Raw genomic sequence first — 6,349 nt, forward strand, 5'->3', positions numbered from 1 at the left:
CTTTCCTTTCTCTCTGTGAGGGGAGGGGAAGGTGTCAGAGCTGCTCATGGAATGCAGCATGGATGAGAAGGTGAGCAGCATTTTCATGACCCAGAATACGACAGTGACAGATGCCGCACTGTGCGGCAACACGGGCTAGGGAAGGCACTGACTAATGCACAGGGTGTTAAACACTCCCTGTCTGCAAATGGAGAGTGGAGAGCTCTGTTAAAACCACCAAAAGGAGAAGGATGTGATAACCTGCTGAAGGAAAACTCTTGAGATCCTAACTGGGGCTTGAAAGGAAAAAAAATAATATTGAAGAGGTGAGAAAAGTCCTGCTGGTGCCTGGGAATGAACCAGCACAACAGTGTGTTACATCTCCTCAAGTGAATTCTCAGAACAGGAGAGCAATATGTATCTGAGAATCCTGATCTGGCCTCCCAGTCCATGGCAGCATCTTAGCAACGCAAGGTATGATCATTGTTACCAGGAATTCATTTGTGAGGGCATGAGAGAAACACGTGAGCTTTGCACAGACCAGAACGACTAAGGATGTCGTCCACTTTGCCTCATAGAAAAAGAATTGTGGGCTCCCAGACAGCACTGGCCTCACAATGCAACTTCAGACACAGCGAGGATCCTGTTTCCCACCAGACTCATGAAACTGTAAGAAGCAAATTTTACCTTTCACTTCTGAACAGTTTTAGTCTTCTAATGAGGGTGTTTCAATTGTCCTCACAAGAGACCTGTCAAGTCAAATCTGGGCAGACTGTGACTATCGCAGTGTCAGATGGAGAAGGAGCAGGTGGTCATGCCCCTAAGCTCTTTCCTTCCCCCACTGTCATCACTGGAGAATGGTTAGCAATGCAGCAGCCTTGCTTTTGGCATCAGATGTTAATTTCTCAGCAAATTATTGAAAACGCAAAATTATTCCCATTTCCCACACAGCAGCAAATAATAAACTATTAATATTATCCTGACTTGAAGACCTGCATGGTTTGCCAAAGCCAGATAATTGCTTGGCTACTTTGAGCAGGTTCCACCAGGCAGCATTTTCATGGCGTCTGTTTGCTGATGGGCCCCCAAAGCCTCATTACACGATATCCCAGGGAAGATCTAGAAAACTCTCTCCCCACTGTCAATACAAGACTGTGTTACACGGTGCAGAGCCATTACACCCACAGTTCTTCAGAGTGTGAACATGGTTCATCCCTCTGGCCTTGGACACCGTTGGAGATGTTGATGTTCCTTGGGGTGCTGCTATCCCTGGTGGCTCTGAAGGGGTCAGTTTGGCCACCTTATTCACAGAACAGATGCCCACATTTGATCTAGTTGTCTAGATTCCCTTCTGATTACTGAGAAGATGCAGGCACTTCCAGGATATGATCCATCTCAGCCCAGAGCAGAGAGCTGGAACACCTCAGATGATTTGCTTGCTTTCCACTGACTGAGAAGATACCTTCTCTTAATATGGAGAGGACAAGTTTGCTTTGTCTTCCAAAGCTCTGACAAAGCACTCACGTGGGGGTTATAAAGCCTTAACTTCTAACGTGATGTCCTGGAGGAAGCACCTTGACTCCCAAGCATGGCATGTGCCAAAGGTGACGTGATTCCCAAGGGAAAGCTGCAGTACCAGAGCCTAAGTAGGGCCACTGAAGCCACGGAGAGGCTCAGCTGGTCACACTCCTCACCCTGCCACTAGCTGCCACCAGCCTTGCCTGGGTGGGAAGAGGAAGATGTGCTTAGTGAGGGAGCACCATGGCCCAATAGCCACTGCTACACACTTCTGAGCACTTCCGAAAAGCTGCCGCTATCATGCAGGTGGTTTTGCTTGGCCATTTGTAATCCGTCCTTCCCCAGCCACCGCTTGCCTGTTCCCCTCGCAGCTCTCCCTTCCGAGCGTGAGCAGCCCACCGGGGCTGAACACAGCCCTGCCAGCCCACAGACGACTGACAACGTGTGCCAAGAAAGGGACCAAGAGGGGTTTAAACATCCTGTAAGGGCATCTCCAAGACTGTCACAGGAGTGCTTCACATCTCCAGCTCACGTTTGCTGTCTGCCCAGGTTGCTCATTCCTCCATCCGAGGCAGTTCTCGAAGCCGCCAGTCATCCTGCACTGTCAGCTTCACCAGCGTTACGCACTTCCCACAACTCCAGGCTCCTTGAGAGCAATATCCAATAAAAAAGTGCAGAGCAACAGAGTTTTTCTCCACTTCTGGCGAGCACCAATAATTTGATAACAAGACTTAGTTTGATATACCTACCCCCCCCTTTCCAGGCCAGTTCAGAGCAGGGAGGGAGACATGGCAGAAGGTATTTTAAACCCACCGGTGACAGTGTGAGGTGAAACTGAGAAGTTTCTAAGTAACTGCAAAAGTCTGTCTCCTTCATCCATGCTCTTTAGGCACTCAGGCTCCTAAATCTCCATGGAAGTCAGAGGGAATGATGGTCTTAAAGGTCCACATCACTTGAGCCAGGGGATGGCCGCCCGTGAGTCCACTCAGATGCCTTGCAAAGCCTTGCCTGCTTACAAACGAGCTTTTTCCCCGGCTTCTCCTCGGTGCCAACCGAGCGCGAGTGTTGGCAAGATCCGTGCTAGTTTGTCTGGACTTCGAACCACTTTGCTGAATGCTTAATCAAGCTGCTCGCCTCCCTCTCCCGACAGAGGCCATTTATACGGCAAGAGAATCAGCTGGTCGACGAAGCAGACAAGTGGAGCCGGGGAGAGGGAGCGAGCTCTTTGAATGGGATGAGAACAGAGCCACCGGCACCTCAAGAAAGTTTATCTGCCTCCAGTGCCAAGCACACACAGTGCTAATCTTTTGTTGCCATGAATATTCAAGCCCAGCTGCCAGCGACAGAGGGAGCAGCTGCAGTGGCAGAGCTGGCAGGTCTCTTCGTGGTGCCCTCGCTTGCCGACCCTGGCATCTGGGTCTGTCTGGGGGTGGGGAGGGGGAGATGCTGCTTGCATTGCAGACAACAAGCCATTCGGCAGCCCAGCCCCACGCTTCCTAAGTGGCAAGAAGTTGGGAACACGCTTGCTCTGGAGGGCCCCTCTCTTGCTGACATGGGTATGCCAGATGCTCCAGATGTTTGGGGTCATGTGAAGTCCCCAAGGGAAGGGGCGAATCAGAGACAAGGAAGAGCAGCAGCTGGGGCAATCTAAGACTGAAGAACCCTTGCTGCTGCTTGGGGAAGGCAAAGTGAGACAAAAGCCTGCAGGCCCCATGGAAAGGCTGGGTGCGCACAGCCATAGGCAGACTGCGGTTCTCACAACACGTTTGGTGCTGCTGAAATGCAATCAGAGAACTTCAGACAAGCTGGCGGGTGACCATGCTGCTGCAGTGTCATGGAAGAGTTGGAGGGCTTTTATCACAAGAGGTGACAGGTGGCAGTAGGAGGAAGCCATGAACTCTCCTCAGATGGCCAGCTCCTCCTCTTCTTCCTCAGTGAGGGACAGCTTTTCAGGGATGGGGCACTGTAAGAGCAGCTCTTTGTCTCTGTATACTCTAGAGGCAGAGAAAAGCCTTGGAACAAGGGTCAAGAGACACCAGGTCAGAGCAGACATCCATGCTGCCACGGAACCATCCTGCCCAGCACCGAAGTCACGAGAGGCAGAAATGACCCTGCCCTGGCATGGAAGGTCACGGATACTGACTTGGCTTGGCAGATTTCCCCCGCATCACAGTGAAATACTCCAGGGAAAAAAGAGAAATGGAAAAAAGATGACTGAGGAAGGCAAGGCCAGGCTTCAAGGAGCACCCAAGACTCAGATGTCTTGCCACCAAAGCCACGGTAGTCACTGTCATAGAGCTTTGGACAGGGAACAGGCTAGGGATTGCTACTCAACTCGTTGCTTTCATGCATTGAGGAAGGAGGTTCCTGGAGCCCTCACTATGGTCAGCTGTCAACTCCTGACATTTAAAACCCCTTACTCCCATTCTCCTCAGTCTAAGAGTCCCTTAAGGAAAGCAGAGCAGCCCCGTAGCACCAGTACCTTTGTGTTGCAACACCATAAGCACATCGCTTCCCAACCAAGAATGCAAAGTCCCTGCTCTCTGATATGTAACTTCCCATCGAGCACAGGCAGACAGCCACGAGACTACCAGTTCTCCAGGCTTTCTTCTTACGGGCTGTGGAGTAAGTGACATTGCTAGAAAAAGTACCAGGAACAGATACACAGAGGTCTCTGGAGAGACAGAACAGCCTTTAAGGGCTGAAGATGATCAGACCTGGGTTCACATCCTCCAGAACAGTTTCTGTGGGCAGCCCATAAAGAAAAACAAGCCGGATACACAGCCTGGGACATGTTTTAGGATACCATGTGGACCACGGTTAACACTCATCAGCAAGCAATTATTCAGCACTGGATAGAAAAGTCACCTATTGATGCTGTTGAACTTGTCAGTTCTCCACCCTGCCTATCCTTTCCAACTCAAAGTCTATCCTAACTGTATCTACAAACGGGACGTTTCAAAAAGGGAAAAAGTAGGCACAAAGGCAGGAAAAATCGCATCTTATCAACATACTTCATTTCTCTTTATGCTTTCTTTGCTTTCTTTGGTAGGAAATTTGGAAACAAAAAGCAATTAATGACATATTTTTGGGTTGAGAAGGAGCTGTAGCCATCCAGATAAATGCAAACAGTACCTGCTTGAATAATGTAATGCTTGTCTAATTGTAATTTATCCAATTTTCTGGCAAACTTCTCTCAGAGTAAGAGCCCAGCCGCCCCACGGTCCACTTGCCTGGCACACACCCCAAGGGGGTATTAGAACCTGTATCAAATATAGGTGCTTCCCAAGGATTTATGGCTATCTTTGTCCCTAGATTGATATTAAACGATAAGGAGTTTGGGGATAAGAGCTTTATCCTCAGCAAATCCACCTCCTCCTCCTGCTGCTTTTTAAGAGGTCAAGGGTTTAGAACCTGATTTCAGACTCCCAAAGTGCTGATAGAGCAGAAGGAAGGGCCGTGGTCACAAAAGGTATCTTTCTTTGCAAGAATTAAAAAAAAAAACAAAACCAAACAAAAACTTCTTGTATTCCCCCAGTACTGTGTATTTCCTGCTTCTAGGCCTCACCTTGGGGTGAGCTGCATCCTTCTGACCTTAGGATCATCACATGTATTTTCCTCCTCAGTTATTTTCTATATTTGAACACATTGGTTCCCACAAATGAAACCCAGCAGCACAGATCTGTACAGCCTTGCTCTGGGAGCCAGAAGTACCTTAGAGTCAAAGTGGTCTTGATGCCCTGGTCCATGCTCCCAAACGCAGCGGTGGCCCCAAACCCACCAGCCATGCACATGGCGATGCTGCCGTGTCACACGAGCACGGACGAGCGTGGAAGAAGGCTTGAGCACTCAGGACACAGCTAAGGCACCAGGAACAAGATGAGGCAGAGTCCCCTGGGGAAAGCGAAAAGGTGGGCAGCGCTGTGCCTGGGCTCTCCTGATGGTGGCCAGTGCTGGGGCTGGTCCCGCTCAGCTCCACCACGGGCAAATGCCAGGAACTGACATTTATAACCACAGAATCATTTTGGTTGCAAAAGACCTTTAAGATCATCAACTCCAACTATTAGGATGGTTAACAGTTAAGATGGCTAAGGCAGGATGGAGTCTTTCACAAAGCTGCCAGACCTTAATTGAATAGCAGAAGGTCTCTCAGATAGAAAATGGGCATTTTCCCTCTACGTAACCTCAGAAGAAGTGTTGCTTACTCAGTAAAATAAATGTCTGTCATTTAAAAGCAACAGCAAAACCTGCAGGAAAGCCCACCTAACACGAAGATCAGCCTCAAGAAAGATCAAGGTCATTTATGCAGGAACGGACAAATAGATCTGATGGACTTGGATGCCAGGGGTTTAAAATGAGATGAAATATTCAGGGCTAGACTACTTTGGGGTAGGAGAGGGGCCTGCTGGCTCCAGCAAGATACATTGCAAAAGGAGAAAATCCCTACGGACACTGCCAATACTCTTGGAAGACCCCGAGGAAAGAGTTTGGGAGAGCTGAGTAACTCTCATCACAACAGACTGCAAAGGGGAGAGGATTTTTATTAGGGAGACAGAGGTGTGAAGCTGACTGAGCTAAGAGAAAGGTGAGGAAACCCTCAGCATCCTATGTGTCAGAACTTTAGGAAAGGATGGACAAAGGAATATTTGGACTTTATCATTACCAGTGCACTATGTAAAAACAGAGCCGAGATGCTGACAGGTTTTACTCAGCACCAGGTACAACAGGTTTTAACCCTGTCTGAAGGAGGCTGTGGGACTTGGAGGAACATAAACATGTCCAGCTCCTTCACACCCAGCATCCAGGAGGGAGTCTAGCCCCACAAGCAGGGAGGCACTCTGCATCTCCTCTC

Source organism: Gallinula chloropus (assembly GCF_964237585.1).
Source record: "Gallinula chloropus genome assembly, chromosome: 4".
In the NCBI taxonomy this organism is placed as follows: Eukaryota; Metazoa; Chordata; class Aves; order Gruiformes; family Rallidae; genus Gallinula; species Gallinula chloropus.